The sequence below is a fragment of the Dipodomys ordii genome, unplaced genomic scaffold (assembly GCF_000151885.1).
Source record: "Dipodomys ordii isolate 6190 unplaced genomic scaffold, Dord_2.0 Scaffold234, whole genome shotgun sequence".
NCBI lineage: Eukaryota > Metazoa > Chordata > Mammalia > Rodentia > Heteromyidae > Dipodomys > Dipodomys ordii.
In genome coordinates this window covers 1,646,285-1,668,786 of record NW_012267450.1, presented here as the reverse complement: position 1 = coordinate 1,668,786, position 22,502 = coordinate 1,646,285, and the positions used below count along the sequence as shown (strand labels likewise).

The 22,502-nt window shown below is 45.4% G+C and overlaps 1 pseudogene; it reads right to left on the bottom strand.

Moving 5' to 3' along the window:
* Positions 1-1,802: 1,802 nt before the first annotated feature.
* LOC106000679 overlaps positions 1,803-22,502 on the bottom strand; it is a 21,380-nt pseudogene continuing 680 nt past the window's right edge.

The following is a 22,502-nucleotide window of genomic DNA, read 5'->3' as shown; positions in this document are numbered from 1 at the left end:
ATGCGACTAGACCTACATCACAGATGAAACCACTCCGCCCACACCCACCGCCTGCTGTCCCTGGGCATGCTCCCGAGTCATCTTTGGAGTGCTTTGTCCTGTTGCTTATCAGCTCCAGAACCCAGAATCTCCTCACTTGGGCAGCCTCTAGTGGCCTCTATGTCTTGAGCCAGGTGTGAGTGATCTTGTCCTGACTCAACCCAAACAGCACATCCTGGCCCTTGAGCACTCACTGAGGCCCCTGGAATCTCAGGGGATTGTTCATGATGGAGCAGAGAAGGCCTCCCTGCTCTGTGTAGCCCTGAGGTTTCCCAGGGCAGGCATATGGGACTGGGTGTTCATGGTGCCAGAAGCTTCTTCCACCCTCCTCAGGCACAGAACAAGCCAAACTGGCTCCCTGCATGCACACATTTCTACCTGGACTCAAGCCCTCCCTCAGGAATCTCAAGCCAAGTGGCTGCCATTTCCCTTGGTCCAGGCCTCCCCAAAGGCAGCTCTCCAATGCACCCACCCTCAACACATGCCCTCCTTCCTCCCCCAGGCACACTCACTGCTGGAGGTGCTCCTGCGTGCCTGTCTTCTCTTCCTCATACTCATCGAAATGACTTTATCTAGGGGACACCATGAGAATGTCACACACACACTGTCTGCATGTGACGTCTACAGTCCCAATGGTCTCTCTGAGCAGAGAATGGAGCTCAGGATGACAAGGATTTCCCTGTTCTTTCACTGAGTGGTTCCAAGTGTCTGGAAATGCATCCCCCCACAAGATGAAGAGCCCACTAGCTTCCTCCCCCACACACACCTCAATGGGCATGGGATCTCTCAGTGTTTCCCTTGGGCTTCCTAGTGAGGTTCAGGTAGCTCAAGATGCACAGATGGAACATAACGACCATTTTAAATTTGGAAAATGCTTTGCTTGAGGTCTTATTCATAGGAGGCCTCGATGTAGAGAAGGGGGCCTTCATGAGAGAGGGGCTTCTCCCAGCTCCGCCCACAGCCCTGCGCTCCCTAGTGTGTAAGGTCATGATGTGGACAGGCCTGTTCAGGGCCCATCCCACCGCTCCAGCCTCAGGCAGTGAGGATGTTGCTCCTAGCATGCTAGTAGTCAGGATCCAAGCAGATCCTCACTGGTGCAGCACATGCCAAGGCCTAGCCAATGGGCCCATCCCTAGGATCAGAGGTGGCACTTACCTATTGAACAGCAGGTTCAATACGTGATGGGCGGTTGTGAAAGTGCGGTATGTTTCCAGAAATACTGGGATAAACGAGTCTCCAAAGAGCAGGGAAGGCACTAAGTGGTCTACTAGCTTCTCCACTTTGGCTCCCTGCAGGTATCCTGCCTTGCAGGGATCAGGAAGGGTTGGGGCTAAAACCCACCCAAACTGGGTGAAATGAGACACAAACATGAAAGAGCAGCACATTGGGAAAAGGCTTAGGGGTATACAATGAAAATAACCTGGGGACACACACACACAAACACAATCATATATTTACACCCCACTCAATGTCAACACACATGGCGTCTGAGCCTGCCAGAAGGTAGTAGGTGAGGGGACTCTCCCTCTCTCCACACCATTTCTCTTTCTTGATTTACCTGTGGGATGCATGGTGGAGTTCTGCTCTGCCAAAAGGGACAAGGGATGACCCAGCGACTTTTAATTATTTCAAACGCTCTATGTGGAATTGTTCTGCGCTAATCCTGCCATCTATACGGATGGCACAGTGCCTGACTCCTCCTGCCTGCTCTGAGGAAGTGACCACTGAGTGAAGTTACCAATGGTGGTGGAGCTGAATTTGTACCCACTTCCAGGGCCCCATTCCCAAATCTCACTCCCATGGTTGGTAGCATACTCATCCTCTTTCTCCAACATGTTTAATGGTAAGAATGGAAGCAAACAGCCGAGAACATCCAACTGTGATCCGGTGCTGGTGGTACCCACTGCTTCTTCTACTTCTCCAAGTAGCAGCACCTCTGCACCACCTCTGCCAGCACCAGGCAGTGCAGGACGAGCTTCCTTTCTGCAGCCAGTTCCTTCTAAAGACCTGGCCCCAGAGCTTCTGCACAAACAGATTTGACTCTTTCTGGAAACTGTTCTTGGTGACACCTCCATTTGGTACATTCTCCAGGGATCCAGATTTGAAATGGAACCTTCAATGTCTGTTTCTTTGAAGACAGGCCCTTTCTCCTCAAGCCAGGTTAGCAGATTGTAAAAAGACAGGAGAAGCCTCACTTTAGACAGCGCATGGTGGGGAGCAGGTGGGGAGGCTTGCCCACCTTCTTCAGACATAGCCTTACTGTGCACTCAGCCTCCTTGCAGCTGTGGCTCAATGTGGCCGCTCAGTGACAGCCAGATGTCCATCACGCCACAGGCCATCAGAATTCTTAGTGCTCTTCTCATCACATTCACATGACTCTCTCAACCTAAACATGCCAGAAAATACCAACAAATGGGTCCAAAGCAGACAGGGTCCTCTGTTTCCCTTGTTTCCCACCGAAGCTCTCATCAGAGCTCCTGAAAACCTACAAAGTAGGAAAAATGTCACTTCTCCAGATTGTGACCCCTTTCTCTGGGTTGTTTCTCTCCAGATAGCAGGGAAGAGTTCTGGTGTCTGCCTGTGCAATTGTGAGAACATTTGCCTGGGTAAATTCTGTCCTATAGAAAGGGTCTGGTTTGGGGCACGTGGGCAGCAAAGATGGCGCTGAGAGGGAGTTGAGTGGGCAGAACCTGATTTGTGTTCAGTGCGTAACCAGCCTATGGAAGCTTAGGTGCATGATAGGGTGTGACCTTTACAGTGATTGGTCCTTTTCATCCCTTCCTATGTCCCCCCCCCCTCTATTTTGCTTTTAAAAGTGCTTGGTGTGTGTTAATCAAGTTTGAGTTCCTGCTTGACTTGACTCCCTGCTGTGTCTGATTGTCTCTTGGGCTGAGGGAGGCTGGGGAACGGGGGAGCACTTACCTTTCCTCCCAACCCGTCCATCTTTCGTGGGATGGACGAAGACCCAACATCTGGCGCCCAATGTGGGGCACGAAAGGAAAAGATACCGGCTGAGGTTAAGCGGTCTCTCAGGGTAAGTGAAACCCTTAGTATGGGTAATGCTATCTCACAGAAGGAGGAGGAGGAGGCAACATTAGGCCTAGAGGGAGTAAAGGAGGACTTGGGAAGTGAGAAGGAAAAGGAATGGGTCAAATTCGATCGAGAACGCACTGAAACGTGCACAGTGGAAGTCAAAATGAGGGTGAAGGTTACCCCTCTGACTCAGGTGCCCCTTCCCTATTCCCCCTGTTGCGGGGAGGTACGGCGCCCTATGCAACCTGCGAGAGGGACCTGCAAGACCCGGACCCCTACCAACCTTCCATGGAGGGGCCCAGGGCTGGGGAACTAACCTACTCGGAGGCCTACCCTGGAAGGGAAGGGCCACCCAGGATCCGAGGTCCTAGGTCACAGGATTGGCTTTCTCATGTGTATCCAGTCAATCTGGCACCAGGGGCTAACAGGCCCTTGGAATGGTATCCATGGGAAGCTAAGAGTTCCACAAGGCTGGGGTGGAGGATGGCCCAAACTCTCCTTGGGCCCAGACCCTATTACAGGACATTGCTTATCACCTGTGTGTCCCTAAGGACTGGCTGGATGTGGCCAAAGCCGTCCTCACCAGTTCTGTTTATTAAATGGTGTGCTTTAAGGAGGAATGCAGAGTGCAGGCAGGGAATAACCGGCAGACTCAACCCGCGATACCTATTACTTATGCCATGTTAACAGGGACAGGGGAAGGGCACTCCACTGCCGTCCAACAGGCCGCAATACCTGGCCCGTACTGTGACCAGGTGAGGCAGGCAGGACTTGCCACGTGGTACAAATTGGATGATGGGCCTACTGAGTCCCCCAGAGCAGGTGTGAGACAAAAACCTGGTGAGCCTCTACCTGAGTTTGTAGACCAAGTCCAACAGAGCGTTTACTACAAGCTGCCAGTAGGGAACCTCCGAGATCAGTTTGTAAAGACTGCTGGTCTGGGAAGGGATGAATGCAGACCACCGCATGGCCTGCACGGGATTGAGAGAGAGTTCCCTGGGCAGATGGGTGGTGGCCTTGCAAGATGTTGGAACTCAAAGCACCAGTCCCAATCACTAGCTTTAGCTTTACAGGCTCAGACATCTGCAATGACTGAGGCTATTACCCAGGCGCTGGCAGCCCAGGGCGAAGGAACCCCAAGACCATCGGGGAGAGGGACTTGTTTTAAATGTGGGCAAGAGGGGCACTGCCAACGGGGGGTAACCCTCCCCCTACACCCTTCCTCAGGGGCAGGAAGGAATACCATTGGAAAAAGGATTGCCGAGGGGGCTGGGAAGTTGGCTCAGTGGTAGAAGCGCTTGCCTTGCATGCCTGAGGCCCTGGGTTCGATTCCTAAGCACCACATAAGCAAAAAAACGAAAAAAGCCGGAAAGTGGCGCTGTGCCTCACAGTGGCAAAGCTGAAGAGCTGAGGGACACTGCCCAGGCCCAGAGTTCAGGCCCCATGACCGGACCCAAAAAAAAAAAGGATTGCCGATCCAAGTTTGATTTAGATGGGAAGCCTTTAAACTATGGGAGGGGCATCCTCCAGCCTCGTTAACTCAGGAGGAACCCCCTCTGCTGTAAGGCCCAGGCAGCCTCGTGGCAGGACGACCCAGGCCCATTGGACAGTCTCACTGGTGGAAGGACTCCGCCCTAAAAGGAGTATTCTCATAGGCAGAAAGAGATTTCACTGCTTAATTGACACGGGGGGGGGGGCAGTTCGAACCATATTCAGGGAGGAGGAAATGCCCTTGGACTGGAAGCTTGCACCTGGGCCCACGATATTGGGGGTAGGGGGCAACTCCCAGCCAAAGAGATGGTTGCCCTTATGAAATGGACTAGCCCAGATGGAGAACAGGGAAAGATATGCCCTTTAGTGGCAAAAAACCTCACTGCCAATTTACTAGGGCAAGACATGCTAAAACAAATGGATGTCGTGGTCACTACAGACCATCAAGCATCCTATGATGATATCCTGGATGGGGAAGAAGCACAAAGGCTTAAACAGGATCTAGAGGGAGTTAAGGAAAAGGATTATTTTTTAACTTTCATAATTACAGAGAAGAACATTGGGGACCTGCTTGGGTGCACCCCAAATCCTAAAGGCCACTGCCCCCGAGTACCTCCTATTAGGTGGAAACCAGGAAGCCCTATTTGGGTGGAGCAGTGGCCATTGACCAAACCTAAACTTGGAACCCTCCACCTTTTGGTGGAGGAACAAATAAACCTTGGGCATGTAGGCCCTTCTATGAGTCCTTGGAACACACCCGTATTTGTTATTCAGAAATCCTCCAGGGCTTGCCCTATGCTCCAAGATCTATATAAGGTAAATGAAAGGATGAAGCTAGTAGGAACGCCCCTAAGAGGCATGCCCTGGACTCCTGATGTACCTTCAGTATATACTTTGGTTGTGATTGATATTAAAGATTGTTTTTTTTTCTGTCCCCCTGCATTCAGATGACTGCCAGAAGTTTGCTTTCTCCATCCCTTCTCTTAATTTTTCCCAACCTGAACGGAGGTTTGAATGGATGGTGTTGCCACAGGGAATGGCCAATAGCCCAGCCTTTTGCCAACAATACTTGACCACACTTTTAGGGCCTGTGCTGGGTTCAGATACCTCCCTTGCCTATGCCTACATGAATGACTTAATTCTGGGGCACCAAGACCCAGGCTACCTGGAGGGCCTTCTGGCTCAGGTTCCTGCCATATTAAAAAGGGGGGGGGGTTACCATAGCCCTCAATAAAATTCAAAAGGTACCTCCTTTTAAGGTGCTCAGAACCCACCTTACCTTGACTCAGGCCAGCCCCCTTAAGTCTTTGCTGGATATTCCAGCCTCTCTAACCTTAACCCAACTTCAGAGTCTTTTAGGGGAAATCAATTGGCTGTTGCCATGGGTTCCCATCCCTAAAGATAGTCTTGTGTACTTATTTGCCCTACTAAAAGTCAGGATGCCCCAAGAAGTTATTACAATTACAGACAGCCATCTGGCAATATTTTTGCAGTTCCAAAAAGCCCTAGATGAAGTTTCCCTGAAGAGGTATTCTATTTTTGAGCCCATTTCCCTTTGGTTGTTTGCAGGTGTCACATTGATTTTGAAATGTCCATTCCTCAAAGAACACAGGAGACCACCGGAGACTCAGACACTTGAACTGCAAAACACAAGGTTTATTCAGAATAAACCAAGGCTGGGCCTCATCCCATACATTCTGACAAGCAGAGGGAGGGAGGAGACCAGCAAGGTTTATAAAGGCAAAAACTACAAAGTGACAAAAGGATACATTAGCAAAAACCACAAAGTGACAAAAAGATACATTATCCAGGTGTTCAAACAGAATTACATGTGAATACAAATCTGATTGGCTCAGGGCTAGGGGTAACATTCCAGGGTGGTTAGCATCAGCAGGGGATTATAGAACCAGATGGGTCATTTGTGTGTGTGGTGGGGGGGGGCGGGGTAGTCAGGGTCTGATGGTTTCAGTATAAACAACCTCTTTTCCTAATTTGTTCAGGTTCTGGTCAATTTCAACATAATACCTCTCAATACAATGGCACTTCTCAGAAACATCTTGGCCAGCAGGGGTTAGAACAAAGGCAAAAAGTTACTCATGAAACGTCCCTCTGTGTCGCCTGAGTAAAATGGAGTTGTTTTTGCCAGAATTATTTTTGCTCTCTTACTCTCTCAATTTCTGCAGTTAAAGGGGAAGCCATTTGAGTGGGTTCACACTCCCCTGGGGGGCACACCTCAGGTGTACTCTCAGGCGGACCAATTGCAGATGCTGAAAGATAAAAAAATTAGAGTTACATTTTACAATTGCTAACTGCTGATTTTGCTTCTGTAAACTTGCTTGCGCTAGCACCAACCCCCTACCCCCCCCCCCCCCCCCCCCCCCCCCCCCCCGGAAATAAGAAATTGAATAAAAAGTTTCAGAGTCCAGATGCCGGCCCCGGGACAAGGTCTGTAGTCATAGATAAAGAACAAACGAGTATGTTCTTCTAAGTTCCTGTGTGAAAATTCCCCAAATGGGACCCATCTGGCAAGTCCAGCAAACTAGGCCAAATGTCAACCAATCACAAGCCTGTAACTATGTGAACTTCCCTAACCCTTGCCATCCAGGGTGACCACCCCCCTAGACTCGCCACGCGCCAATCATTTTACGAAGAGTGTTACAAAGTTTCCCGCGTAGCAAAATGATTGCTGGAGGACACAGTGACTTTTAAATGGGCCAACCCCGGGACACCTGGTGTTATATGTTAATCTTGTGGTTTTTGCCTTTAAAAATGCCTGTAACTGCTGCTCGGGGCTCTCTCCCTTCCCGAGGCAGAGAGTTTGCGCAACGCCAAATAAACTCCTCTTGCTTGTTGCATCTGCTGGTTTGGAGTCTTGGTTCTTGGGGTGCCCTCCCATTGAAGAAAGCATCCCAGTGAGTCTGGGGTCTTTCAATCCTATTGTCAAGGGAAGGACCCAAGCTCAAAGGCATTATGGCCTCAACCCTCACTCCATTGTTTTTCCTTTTCGAATGGCAGATGTTAAGTGGCTAACTTGAGCCAATGCTCATCTTGCTCTCTCCTTGGCGGGGTTTCTAGGCCAAATTGACTGCCATTATGGGCCATCCAAATGGACTGTCATGTTATGGCGACTTCCCCTCCAAATGCCTTCTCTATTTTCTCCTATGCCTATTCCTGGCGTCCTCCATGGTTTTACTGATGGAGGTAAGGCAGGCTCGGCTTATGCAGCCTTTGAGGAGCAACAAAAGACCCCAAGCCAACAAAGATTTCAACCTTGTCAAGGGTCAGCACAATATAAAGAAATGCTGGCCGTAATTATGGCCCTTCAGCACATTCAAAAACCCTTTACTTTGTAATCTGATAGCCTATATATGATTAACTTGCTCCCTCATATTCCCCAGGCACATATTAAACTGGATGAAAACCCTATTTCCCCTCTTATGGTTACCCTTAAGGGCCTATTAGAAGAGAAGGGAGCTCCTATTCATATTCAATATTTGAGAAGGTATTCAAAACTTCCTGGGTTTTTATCCCTAGGCAATAATTAGGCTGACCAGTTAGCTACTGGCCCACAAGCATTAAAGTTACAAGAGGCTACCTGTTTGCATGATTTAACCCACATTAATTGGAGAGGTCTTCAGCATAGATTTCCTCAGATTCCTGTAAAGGACCTCAAAAGGATAGTACATACCTGTAAAACATGCCAGCCCTTCTTAAAAGTACACCATTACAACCACCAGGGGTGTAAGGTCCGCTCCTGGATGGCGAGAAGACTCCACCCTCCTCGCAGCAAAGTCTCCACTCAGTACCTGTGTTACCTAGGCAACTGGCACACCTGGAAGAGGTCACATCTGAATTTGATGAGGCCACACCTTTCTCCGCCCATACCCTGGATAAGGCCTAGCCCAGGCCCAGACGCTCTTTCTCAGCTCTTTCCTTCTCAGCTCATTCCCAGCTCTCTTAGCTCTTTTCCCCAGCTCTCTCTCTTTCCCTGCTCTTTCCCAGCTATATCTCTTTCCCACCTCTTTCCCAGCTCCAGCTCTTTCTTTCTCAGGTCTTTTCCAGGCCTTTCCAAGCCACGTGGAGTGCCAACCTGGCCTAGCAAGTCTACTGAATAAACCTACTCCTTACCTGAATACTACGTGCATGGTGCTATTCTTACTCAGCTACCTCTTTAAAAACTAACAAGGGGTAAATCCCAGAGGCCTTAAACCTAACGTCCTCTGGTAAATGGATGTTATTTTTTTCCTAGCCTTTGGTAAGTTTAAATATATCTTTGTCTCTATAGATACCTACTCTGGAGCATGCTGGGCCACAGCACATACAGGAGAAAGAACTAAACATTCACAAGCACATGTTCTTCAATGCTTTGCCACTTTGGGTCTACCAGCACAAGTTAAAACCGATAATGGACGCTGTTTTGTTAGGAAAGCCATGTCAGAGTTTTTTGACAAATGGCATATTAATCATACTACAGGAATTCCCTATAATCCCCAAGGCCAAGCAATTATAGAAAGAAATCACCAGTGTCTTAAGGAGCAATTATTAAAACAAAAAGGGGAGTTTGCCCCCATATACAGTTACAGATAGCTTTGTTTACCATTAACATTTTAAATTTTTCAAAAGGGGCAACTGAATCCAGATTTCAGAAGCACTGGGGACAACTAAGCCCCAAGTGAAAGTCAGGTGGAAGGACCCCCTAGTTACCCTGGGCAGGGGATTTGGATGCATTTTTCCCATAGGGGAGACAGCCCCCATTTGGATCCCTGCCTGGAACCTTAAGTTTTTACCCATCTCCTCTATACAGGAGGATGCCCAAGGATAAACTAACCAGGAAAGAAAAATGGCTATGGTGGCCAAGGCTTGTGTTTAAAAGAGGAAAAGCCAGAAAGATGATTATTAACCATCCCAAGGGCAACCAGCCCTTGAGAAGCTCTTGTGTTCTCTAACATGTGCAGATGTCCTGACCCTCCCAGTCCTGGCAATGGCCCTACAGAATCTGCACCAACCTCAGCTGGTCACCTGGGCAGTGATCAGCACTGGCCATGCAGAAATCATCAAATAACTTGTCTTTAGATCTTTTTCAACCCCACAGGCAAATAGCCAGATTAGAACAAGCCCCACCTCTGGACTCTGAAGTGGCAAAGACTGCTATCCCATCCCTGGCTAATGTTAAAGGACTGCTAATGACATTGGTTGGCCTGCTAATGCTTTTGCTGATGGTTTTTCTATGCCTTCCTTGCATTATACATGCACTGCAAAACTCTTATGAGCTTAGCGAGCCAGTTACATAAGATCCAGCTCCAAGTGAATGAATTTCCCCTGAGAGGAATCACAGCCAGAGATGGGTAAGAGGGGGGTGTCAGTCTGACCAACCTAAGACAGGGCCTTCAGCTTCGCTATGAAGAAGTCCCCAGTGATGGGTAAGGCAGACAAGGTGATCCACCCAACCTAAGACAAGTGGGTTTGCTTCTTTAAACAAGACGGCAGAGATGTTGGGAGCTGACAGTAAAGTTCAAAGGTCATCTTGACCCTGTGCTCCATTAAAGGCACGTACAAGGAACTGGCGTACTGCCCAGGACTGCTTTGCTATGTCTGCAGTTTGTTTTAAATTTTCCTTGTTTTTCTGGACTATAGTAGAACGGCCTGAGTGTGGAGGCCCACGAGGATGCATCATGCCATGCCGCATGTGTGGAACTCCCAACGCCCAGGCTGCTCCCATGTTTTGAAGACAACTACGACCTTACAACATACTGACTTTTATATATGCCCAGGAATTAATCGAACTGCTTCGGACATTTCTAACCGTAGCGGGGCTGATGTTTATTACTGTGCTAGGTGGGGATGTGAGGTAACTGGGACGGGCTCTTGGATCATGCACAAGGGCCCTCCCTATCCTTGTCTGGTGAATCTCTCCCCCCAGACTTGCCTCGAACCCCCTTGTGTGGCCAATGCTATTCTTACCAATGTAATCATGTTAAAATGACCTTTATAATGGAGGAAAAAGGATAACTAACTGGGAGGTGGGTCTGCCATTAAAACAAAAAAGGGGGAATCTGTGGAGCACATGGGCAGCAGAGATGGCGCAGAGAGGGAGTCGAGTGGACAGAGCCCGATTTGCCGTAAGGCACGTGAGCAGCAAAGATGGTGCTGAGAGGGAGTTGAGTGAGCAGAGCCCGATTTGCTTTATGTTCAGTGGTTCAGTGCATAACCAGCCCCTGGATGCTTAGGTGCCTAATAGGGTGTGACCTTTACAGTGATTGGTTCCTTTTCCTCCCTTCCCATGCACCCGCTCCTTTTTGCTATAAAAACTGCTTGCTAAGTGTTAATAAACAAGTTCCTGCTTGACTTGACGCCCCACTGTGTCTGACTGTTTCCCAGGCTCTAAGGGAGGCTGGGGAACGGGCCAGCAGCTGCACTTACCTTTCCTCGGACCCTGTCCGTCTTGTGTGATGGACAAAGACCCGCTTCTATGGTAACTGAAGCCACCCAGTCCACCGGAGCCAGGCCTGGGCTCACTGAGGGGGTTCATCTTTGACATCACTCATGAATATTTACAAATGCAAGTACTCACCAACCAGGGCACTGGCAATTCGTTCTTCTCTTTGTAGGAAGCTGTCTAGCCATAGCCACACCTGTGTCAGCCTGTCAGCACCTGTCTGTAGGCATAGCTGAGAGGTGATTTTCGAGCAAGTCCTGAAGAACCAGGCAGGGCACAGGCCTGCGATCCTCCATCCACAACATCCCGAGGACCTGGATACAGGTGTTTTGTCAAGACTTCTAAACTGGATATCTGCATGAGTTTGTCTTGAACAAACTGAATGCATACTGTTACAAAATTTAAACACAGCCAATAAATTAGTAGGGACTGTGGTATGTGAGGGCTGTGAGAAGATGCAGACAGTACCATGTGTGGTCTATACTTGTTTCTGTGGGCTTCCCGCATGGCTGGGGAGAATGCACACAGTGTGAGGACCGCAGAAAGGCAACTGGAGTGAGGACTGAAGATCCCTGTATCAGTTACTAGTTGAATAGGAAATGTTGCCTTGGTCCTTTGCTTGTGGACTTAGCTGGGGAGGTGCTGGAAACTTAGCAGTTGGGACCTAGTGCAATAGATCACTGGTTAAGTGTCTGTCCTGCCCCTTCCTGTACTGGGCAGCCTGCTTTGGCTGCATGAGAGAAGCAGCCTCTGCCACTGCTCACTGCTGATGAGATGATGTCTGACTTACCACAAGCCTCTCACAACCAAGCCTGGACTGAAGGGGCCAGAAGCAAGCCAAAACACTCCTTTCCTCCTTGAAACAGTTTCTCTCAGTCACTTGTATAGACAAGGAAAGTCTAACAGCATCCTTGCGAAGTTTCTTGACTTCTGTGCCTCAGTTGCCCCTTCAAGGAGTCAGTGTACAGACTGAGTCAGAAAACATTTGTAAAAGGCCAGACCAGTCCGGAGCAGGGTAATATATAAGGATTCCACTTCTGAGCATTTACCCAAATGATCACAAACAAAACCATACTAAGGCTACCAGCACAAATATGTTTATCGCAGCATTATTCACCATAGCTGAGATATGGAACCAACCCAGATGTCCCTCGGTAGATGAATTGATCAAGAAAATGTGATATATATATATATATATATATATATATATATGCACACACACACTCATATGTAAAATGGAATTCTATACTTCCATCAGAAAGAATGACACTGCCCCATTAGTTAGGAAATGGCAAGACTTAGAAAACTTATATTAACTGAAGGAAGCCAGACCAAAAGAAATATAGCTCCCATGGTTTCCCTCATTTGCAATAATTATTACACATCTAGGATAATTTTGTCAGATGAGCAGTTCTATAGCTATATACAGATGACCATAGAAGATGATGCTAGGTGAAATGAAGCCCAAGATATGGACCCAAGAGGTCTTTCTTTGTTGTAGTTTTTCATGTACTATGTGAATTTTTTGGTTTCCTTTGTATGTTCTTCCCTCTATGGTATAAACCCTGTTTTCATTGTACTTGATTTTGGTACCTGCATCTTGTATATACATTTGTCTAATTTGGGGAGGGAAAGGGGAATAACAGAACTCTGAACCAAGGACACAGGATGACCCATTGCAACAATGATACCCAAAAGACAGTGTATTGGAAATGAACTTTACAACTGTGCTGTGGGAGAGGAGTGAGGGAAGTGTGGGAGGGAAGGGACAGTAGGAGAACAAGGGAGCGGGTAACAATGCTTGACAAGAAATGTACTCATTCCTTACTCATGTAACTGTAAGCCCTCTGTACAGCAGCTTTACAATAAAATAAACTGAAAAAATTTGGAAAAGGCCAGGCCGTGCTACTCACAAGACATTGCTCCTACTGCATTTGTACAGCAGGGATTGGAGGGACAACCTCTTCTTTTTTAGGCAATTTGTATTGTGTGGGGGGGGGTGGGGAGGGGGAATCATGGGGCTTGAACTCAGAGTGCGCACTATCCCTTAGCAATTCAGCTCAAGGCGAGCACTCTACCACTTGAGTCACACGCCACTTGTGTTTTTCTGAGTCTCACGGAGGGTCCTGCCCGGGGTTGGCTTTGAACCGTAATCCTCAGATCTCAGCCTCCTGGGTAGCTAGGATTACAGGTGTGAGCCACCGATGCCCAGCTTTTTCTAGGCATTTTATGGGCAACATTCATAATCACCCTGCGTCCTCATTCACTAAACTATACTGTCCAAAGGTAAGTTAAGGAATTTTGTCCTAAGACAACAGTTATCAGTAGCTCTTAATGTGTGATGATAAGCTCCAGATATATGTCATGTTTGAGCTGAAGTGTCTTATTCTAGCTTGCAGAATGGGATAAACTGGAGGGAGAGAGAAAATAACTGGAAACATGTGAAAGCATTCCTCCAAGGCACCATCAGAAGCCAGGAGTGCAGTCACAGGCTAAAACAGCTAAAAGACATTGGATATAAATGAACTTTAGGTAATATAAACAGTCTGATCTATCTCAGAATGTTTATCATGTCTTCAGATATGAGGCAGTGAAGAATGGCAACATGTTTCTCACACCTCCATTTCCTCATCAGTAAAGCTACATAAAGGGGACTGGGAGCAGGGGTGCAGTCCTAGAGTCCGAGCTACTGGGGAGGCTGAGGCATGAGGATCACTTGAGCCAAATAGATCATGATCCTCCTGGGAAAAGCAGTGAGAAGCCCATCTCTAAAATGAATACACAAATAAATAAAATACAAAGTATAGATTCTAGTAGTTCACTTGGAAAACATGCTTCAATTCTGTAAGCAACAATTCACTTACTGGATCATGGAGGCAACACAAGGGGGACTAATTTCTAGTCTTTGGAAGCTGACAGTTCTACTGCAGTGGAACACGTGTTTGTGCCACTTGGGGTTTCTCTGTTGTCACCCTTGTGAACAATGGACAAAGCCCAAAGTCTCCTTCTGTTCAGGTTTCTCACCACTTACCATGTGTCCTTGGTCTCCAGATGCACAGTCATTTTCATATACTGCTTCTCCTTTTGCTCTTCCAAAGTGGCAGACACCAGAGAAAGCTCATCCAACAAGGATACCAGCCAGGTCAGGCAAGAGATGCCACCAAAGCTGGAAAGCCAAACTGCTCTTCTTCCAGTGGGCCAGCTGTGGGGAATCACAAATGCTGTGAGGACTAGGAAGAAGAGAATGCCTAACAAAGGGCAGGACCCAGACACATGAGAGAGCACATGGACATGGAGACCTTGCCTTACCAAGAGGCTAAATGTAGCCTCACAAAAGCAAGCCCTTTTAGGTTTAAACTTCAATTTTGCTAGTAAAATGAGACATGCTACTGACAATAGCACACAATTCAGCTAAACAGAATGATGAAAATTTTCTAGGCTTTAAATATAGTTAATTTACTTGTACTTAGGTAGACACACACATACATATGCACACGTGCACGCCCACACACACACATACACCTCTTCAATAAATGATTTAAAGTCACCCAGCTGCCAGGCACAGTGGAGCAAACCTGAAATACAAGCTACTTGGGACATGGAGACTGGAGGAGTATGCTTCAAGACCAGCAGTCTGGGAAAAAGTCAGTGAGGGTCTATATCAAAAAATAAGGACCTGTGGTCCCAATACTTGCAATCAGGAATAGGAAGGTCACTGACTGAATCTGGCACCAGGTAAATGTTCAGGACCCTTTGAAAAACAAACTAAAGCAAAAGGTGCTGAGGCATAGCTCATGTATAGCAGGTAGAAAGTTCTGAGTTATTTGCCACTACCACCAAACATGTTAAAGTGTTCTGCAAGAGGAGAACAACCATGGTCTGCTAAGCTCCTGAAACCCAGATTCTTATCAACTCCATGTAAAATGGCACATATGAAAATGGAAATAGAGAAAACAGCAACACCTTTCAGCTAGTTCAAGAGCATCAAGTTGATGGAGTGCTAAGTGTTTCCTTAAGACTTCATATATGGTGCATTAAATTTGTCAATGAAGTCTCATAATTCTGACATTAACACTTAAATCAATGAGCATGTTCTTGAAAAATACAAAAAGATGTAGCTGAGTGCTGGTTGCTCATATCTAGAATCTTAGTTACTTGGGAGACTGAGATCTGAGAACCACAGTGTGAAGTCCTTTGGGTCAGGAAAGTCTGTGACACTCCTATCTTCAGAAACCACCATAAAGCCAGAAGTGGAACTGTGGTACATGGTGGAGTGCTAGCCCTGCGAGAAAAAGCTAAGAGAGAGCACACAGACCCTGAGTTCAAGCCCCAGCCTTGATACACAGAAAAATTCTAAGGAAGCACACATAAAAATTCTGACAATTCAATTGTTATCCTTCTTGTCATAAGTCTCCTACATGATTTTCAAGCATCAGGACAATGAGGTTCCATTGTTTTGAAACTCATGAGGAGATAAAGTATCTTATCACTCATTGAGGTTGAGGATCCTAAAGATCTTCTTTCTCTAATAAAAGACATTCAGGTGGTCCTGATAACCACAAGAACATCCATCCAAACACAAGAGCAGGAATCTCTAACAACATGCTTTTCTAGTGTCCATGCTCAAAGAATGATTACCAAACAATAAATGATCCAATGTACAATACATGAAATACGGTGCACCCAGCCAATGTTCCTGTAACTTCCAGGGACAAGGAAAGGAACTGCAGACTAAAACTGACCTGTGAAGACAAGGAACCCTTTGAGCTGTTCTTTCTCCATGACTTCTTTTTTCAGGAATGCAAATTCCTCCATCAAGTGTTCTCTGTGGTCTTCCTGCAGGACTTTTCCTATCATGACAAAAATGGGTTACATAAGCCAATTAGCAGTACTGGGTACAGCTGCACATCTTGAGAGGCTGTGTCAGCCTCAGGACAGGACAGGACTCATGTCCCTTACAAATATTTCTCTTAGCCAGGTCTCAGTGTCTCACTACTGTAATCCAAGCTGCTCAGTTGGCTGAGATCTGAGGCCTGTGCTCCAAAGCCAGCCTGGGCAGGAAAGTCTGTGAGACTCTCATCTCCAATTAACCGCCAAAAAGACGGAAATGGAGCTGTGGTAGAGCAGTAGACTTGAGACACAAAAGGTCAAGGACAACATTCAGGGCCTGAGTTCAAGCCCCAGGACCAGCACAGAAACAAATACTATCCTAGTCAGGTGTCTAGGCTGACCCCACACCTCCTTCCATGTGCTAGCTGAAGCAGACTTCAGGTCAAAGCTGAAAACAAATAAAACTCTTAAGAAAGCAGGATGGTAGCCACCTGTCTCCACAGACACCATGAAACTGCAGAGGTGCCTGAGACCCCACACTGGGTTAATTTGTGTTCTAGAAAGGATTCAGTGCCTGCCACACACACACACACACACACACACACACACACACATCAATGACTTGAACAGGAAGGAGTTAGACAGACTAGAGGAAGAGAGATAATGTATGACTCTCTTAAAACTGAAGGAACAATGATTGATCAAATAATCGTGTCTTCAGGGTCACTGAGGAGAACATTATTTATAACTCAAATCTTCAGTTGTACCAGTAAGATGTTAACAGTTTTTGATGTATGGTGGCATTTTCATATCTAGGAATGATGTTTCCCTGCATGTAAAACAAACAGGCTCACAGGTTGCCTAGACTTAGGTGAATATCTAGAATAAAACAGAACACACACATCTGAGGATCGTGGTTCAAAAGCCAGCTGGGGCATGAAAAGCTGTGAGACTCTTATCTCCAATTAGCCACCAGAAAACCAAAAGTAGAGTGCTATCCTTGAGCTCAGTGACAGCACCCAGGCCTTGAGTTCAACATACAACTGACAAAAAATAAAAAAATAAAAACTGTATCCGGTCTATTCGTAGTGAAGCTGTCTTGGGTGAAGAACACTGACTACCCATTCAACACTGCTAGCTGCAGCAGATCCCAACACGTGTCATGTCCCCCTCCTTTCTTAGCTATCCTGCAACAGGGTAAAATAAAACTGCTCCAAAGCATTATGAAGGCCAGCATGTAGAGGCCCAGCTCCCATCCTTCCTGGATCATACCTGAGATGTACTTAAAGAAGTTGAACATCCAGGAGGATGTGGAGGTTCTGGAGCAGTTTGGCAACCTTAGTATGTGAGCAATCTCTAAGACATGTTCAAGCAAAGATAACCATGACCTCCACTGACACTACTATTTTTCCAATACATGCCAGGCATTCTGCTTCAGGTGAAAAGTGGCAGGGAGGGAAAAATATGGGTGGAAAATATAATGCCTGGTCAATAATTTCACAATGATGTTCATTGTGGCATTGTTCACAATCACCGAGAGATAGAAACAAACGCTCATCACTATGTGAATGCCTAAACAAACTACGATGTATACACAGAATGGGATAGTATTCAACAAGAAGGAAGTCTCAACATTTGCCACAACATGAGTGATTACAGAGGAGGAAAAGCTAGTTACAAGAGACAAGCAGTGTAATGGCAATAAATATGATTAAAGTAGTCAAACTCTTAGAACATTCTAACAAAAAGGCGAATGCTGGTGACCGGGGCGGGGCAGAGTGAATGGTGGGAGTTGTTCAATGGCCAGTTTCAGTCAGGCAGAATGAAAAAAGTTCTACAGGTCTGTTGCAGAACTGTACAAAGATGGCCAATATTAAGAAATGACATACTTAAAAATGTTCATCGTGATACAATTCATGTTCTTCTTTTCTGATGTCATGGTTTGAATTCAGAGCCTCATGCTCACTCAGCATGCCTCTAGTCTTGCTCTTGGCTTGTTCTTTTGGAAATGAAGTCTGATAGACATTTTTACCTGGGCTGACTTGGAACTGTAATCATCTGTATTTTGGCTTCCTGAGTAGGCAGGATTATAGGCATGAGCCACTGGCACCCCAGCTATGTTGCTTTAAAATACATGCATGCACACACACACACTAAAGAATTTTAAGCTGGGATACTGTGGCTCATACCCATAATGCTAGCTACTAAGGAGCTGAGATCCGAGGATCCCAGTTCGAAGCCAGCCCAGGCAGGAAACTCTGTGAGACTTTTATCTTCAATCAAATAACAGAAAAAGCCAGAAGTGGTGCTGTAACTCAAGTGGTAGAGTGCTAGTCTTGAGAAAAAGGAGCTCAGGGACAACACCTAGTCTCAGAGTTCAAGAGTTCAGGACTGGTAACAAAAGTAAGAAAAAAGAAAGAAAAGAGGAAAAAGAATTTAAAAACCAAATAATTTTCTGACCCAGTGAAGGACATAGCCCTCAGCAGAATTCAGCAGAAAGCACTTCCAAGAAGCTCACACACAGTAGGGTTTTGCAACTAAAACATAAAGTTGCCTAAAACCTACTGGATACTATTGATCATTTCTATTAAAATTTTAATTAGTAACAGTAATTTTTTAAAGCTATCACCACTGGAAAGCTACTTTTGTGCTGATTTTTGGGCATTATTTCATGGACTCTTCTTAGTGACTTTCTATGAGCAGCATCTTATCTCAGTTATATATTGCTGCATGAAAACAATCCTAAAAAGGAGTGGTTCAAACAATACCAATAGTTTTAGTCAACTTAGGAAAGGGCCATGTTCAAGCAGAGTCAAGGAAACCTAGGCTTACTGGATGATCCACTTGCAAGACTGTCATTCACATGGCCAGGATTGTTCCCAGGCATTTACCCAGAGCTCAGCCAGGCCTGCAGGCCTCAGTAACTCCCACATGAGTGTGGGCTTCCTCAAGCATGGGCTCTGGATTCTAAGAGAAATACATGTAGGTGCTTAGCATTTTGATCATGTAACTTTGCAAGGACATGCCTGGGTGCAAAAGATGAGGGAACCCGATGAAATTAAGCATGGACAGAATGGGAGAGGATGAGGGCCTTGGCCTGGGAAACCCAGCCCTAGGCTCCACAGGAAAGATGAGAATCAGCTAACCATTGGGTCACTATGACACTTCCTTCTGTCTCTGGTTCTAGTTAGGGTTGACAAAGACCTCGTGGAAACTGGCTGCTATCCACCTTGGGAATATGGTTGCATCTACAGATGATGGTAATGACAGGGACTGGTCTGGTATCTTTACTGAGTAGAGGTGTCTGCCAAGGGCAGCCCTGATGAGGTTCTTCTTTCTGACTTGGCTTCTGGAGCAGGCATTGGGAGCTGTGGTTAGACTCCTTGTATTGATCACTTCCATGGCCTTGTGACTGTAGTCTCTATGAATCTCCTAGCAACACAGTAGACTGGAACAGCTATATGGTCTGCCATTCTTCCTTCCTTCAGTGCTCTTGTACCCACCACTGGTGGCCATTCTCTAAGGAGGTCTTTCTTATGCCCTCCTATGAAAGGGCTCTATATGTGTATCCCTTCTGTGTCATCCAATACAACATTTTTTCTGGACTAATATTGCTAATTGTTCATTTATTCCCCTAATTGAAGTTTTAAAATGACTAGTGCTTTTTCTTCCTATTCTTTTTCATTCAGGGTCCTTATAACTACTGAGAATGTATAATCTAGTGAAAATGCGTAATCATCTGTATTTTCTTGGAGAAGAGTAGGTGAAAGGAAACATTGATTAATATACATCTAGATAAGCTTCCCGAGAGTTTAATTTCTGAGAGTGAGTATATATAGGAGTAACTTTCCACAAGTTAGCTTTTCAAATGACTTTATTTTCTGGTACTGGGGCTTGAATTTAGAACTTCATGTTCTCACTTCACTTTTTCCCTCCAGGGTGGCACAATTCAATTTGAGCTACTTTTCTACTCTTGACATCATCTTGTTAATTAGAAATAAGGGTCCTTTTAAATAGGGATACAGGTGGACCCATTGCAACAATGAGACATGCAAGTTGTTAGGTCAAAAATGAACTTTACAACTTTGGTAGGGGAGGGAGGAGGGTTGGGAAGAGGGAAGGATGGGATAGGAAGGGGAAACAAAGGAGGAGGCTACAATGCTTGATAAGAAATGTATTCGTTATCTTGCCCATGTAATTGTAACCTCTCTGTACAGTATTTTCACAATAAAAGAAAAAGAAAAAAAAAGAAATAAGGGTCCTGTAGATTTGTTTGTAGATTTGTCTGACCAGGCTGGCTCTGAGACATTATTTTTCACATCTTAGCCTTAGGAATAGCTAGGATTATAAGCAAGAGCAACCAGTGAATGACTTGATGTGTCTTTAAATAAAACAAATGCTCATTGGCTCATGTTCCATTCAAGTATTATAGGGACTTAGCTATTATTTTTGTGACAAGTGGTTGTTCTAGGTCTAACTTCAATTCGCTTTTCAGGAACTCCACTTCAGTTACTTGGTAGAATCTGGCTTTTTAAAAAATTTCCCTGGATTCTCTAAATCTTTTTCATTTACATGCTTTACAGGTTTTTCTTTTTTCCTCTTGACATAGTTTTCCATTAATAATTAGTTGTGCTTGCTGAAAAAAGGAAATAGAAATTAAAAGCCCAGGGTTAAGCCAGTTACTGGTGGCTCATACCTATAATCCTAGCTACTCAGGAGGCTGATATCTGAGGATCATGGTTTGAAGCCCAGACAGGAAAGATTGTGAGACTGTTATCTACAATTAACCAACTGAAAACTGGAAGTGGAGTTGTGATTCACTGTGGTAGGGCACTAGTTGGGAGCAAGAAAGCTCAGAGACAGCACCCAGGCTCTGAGTTCACAATTCCATCCCCTACAGGAAAAAAAAGGCAAGGGATAAACTCTAAAATCACATAAATCACAAAATTCAGAAGTGTGAGAAATGGGCCCAAGGAATGCCTCATCTTTTGAAGGAAGTAGGTATGACCAGGGGGCAGGTAACAAACGATGTTGATTTTTAATTAAATTGTCTCTTTGAGGGATCTGAGTAATTGGTACCAAGTAAATCTGCATTCTGTACCTTCAACAAAGGTGATTCTTCACTTGGTGCTAAAAAAATCAAATATTTAAAAGACATAGTCTGGGGCCTTATTGAAACCCTGACTTCAAGCCCTAAGACCAGCACAAAAAATGTACTTTGATCATATTCACCAACAATCATCATCTCCATTGTCCTTCCATCTAACACTCATCTCAGCTCCAAATAGACTGTTTTACTTGTCTCTCATGCATTCTTTAGAATATATTTGTTGCACACCAAGTTTCACCATGGTATTTCACACATGCAGCTTTAATAGTCGAGTCTGGTTAATCTCCTGTATTGCGCTCTCTTTCTTTATGTTCCTATGTATTCCTGTGGCTCAATGGCTTTCAGTGAGATTTCTTATGCCATCTTCACCTAGGCATAATGCATTTTAAAACCTTTTCTCCATCCTTCTCTTTCACTCTTGTTCTGCTAACCAACCCCAATGTCACAATCATGTTTGTTTTCTTAACCAATAAACAAGAACAAATCTGTAAAATGAAAACTGGATTTAGACTGCACATTTTTATAGTGAGAAAGATAAAAGAAATGAGTTGATAGCTCAAGAAAGTGGTGGTAACAGAAGCAGGGCAGCACAAGCACCTGAAGAAACTGAACACAAGTGAACTAGGGATGAGGTGGTGGACTTTGAAAACAGAACTAGGCAAGAAGCTCTCCAAAATGATTTCGTTGACGTGCAATTATGCTCCATGGTAGTAACAGTTTTATTTATCTTCACCATGTTAGAAGTAAAATCCAGGTACATGAAACAAGAACCAACTATATAAACATATAGGTGACAATTATATACATTAGTTGGAGTCCCTGGTAACCTGAAAGCAGTTTAAATTAAAAAATTAACAATATACCCTTTTAAAAAATGACTTACAAGTTACCCTAAGTACTAAGTAACCATGTTTAGATGAGTTCAGATATTAAAAGTAAAACTGGCTACAACCTTCATTAAAAACTCAGTAAATATAGTATAGTATGTACAAGCAGCACATAGTGCCAATTTTGTTTGCAGCTATTATCATCGTACTCTAACTCAAGCTGACAAGTTACACCTTTGTCAGAGCTGCGGTTAAATCTTGAACTAGTGCAGAATCCAGTTGTGGCAGATTGCTGACTTGGCATGTCTAGATGTAATGTACTTGTTTTGGGAGTCATGTTCTTTGTCAGTCCCAAATTTACCATGAGTATATTCTTAGCTAGGTGGTGCATAACAGAAAGAGATTCCTCTTTTTTTTCAAGTAATGCTAAAGAGGTATTGTCCATTCTCCTTCACTAAGAATTTCTCCAGGCTAGGCACTGGTGGCTTATGCCTGTAATCCTAGCTACTCAGGAGGCTGAGATCTAGGGATCTTGCAAGGTTTGAAGCCATCCTGGGCAGGAAACTCCATGAAACTTATCTTCAATAAATTACTCAAAAAAGCCAGAAATGGTGCTGTGCTTCAAGTGGTAGAGCACTCACCTTAAGCAAAGAGACAGAGCTCAGGTCCAGAGTTCTAATCCCAGGACTGGCAAAAGAAGAAGAAGAAGAAGGAGGAGGAGGAGGAGGAGGAGGAG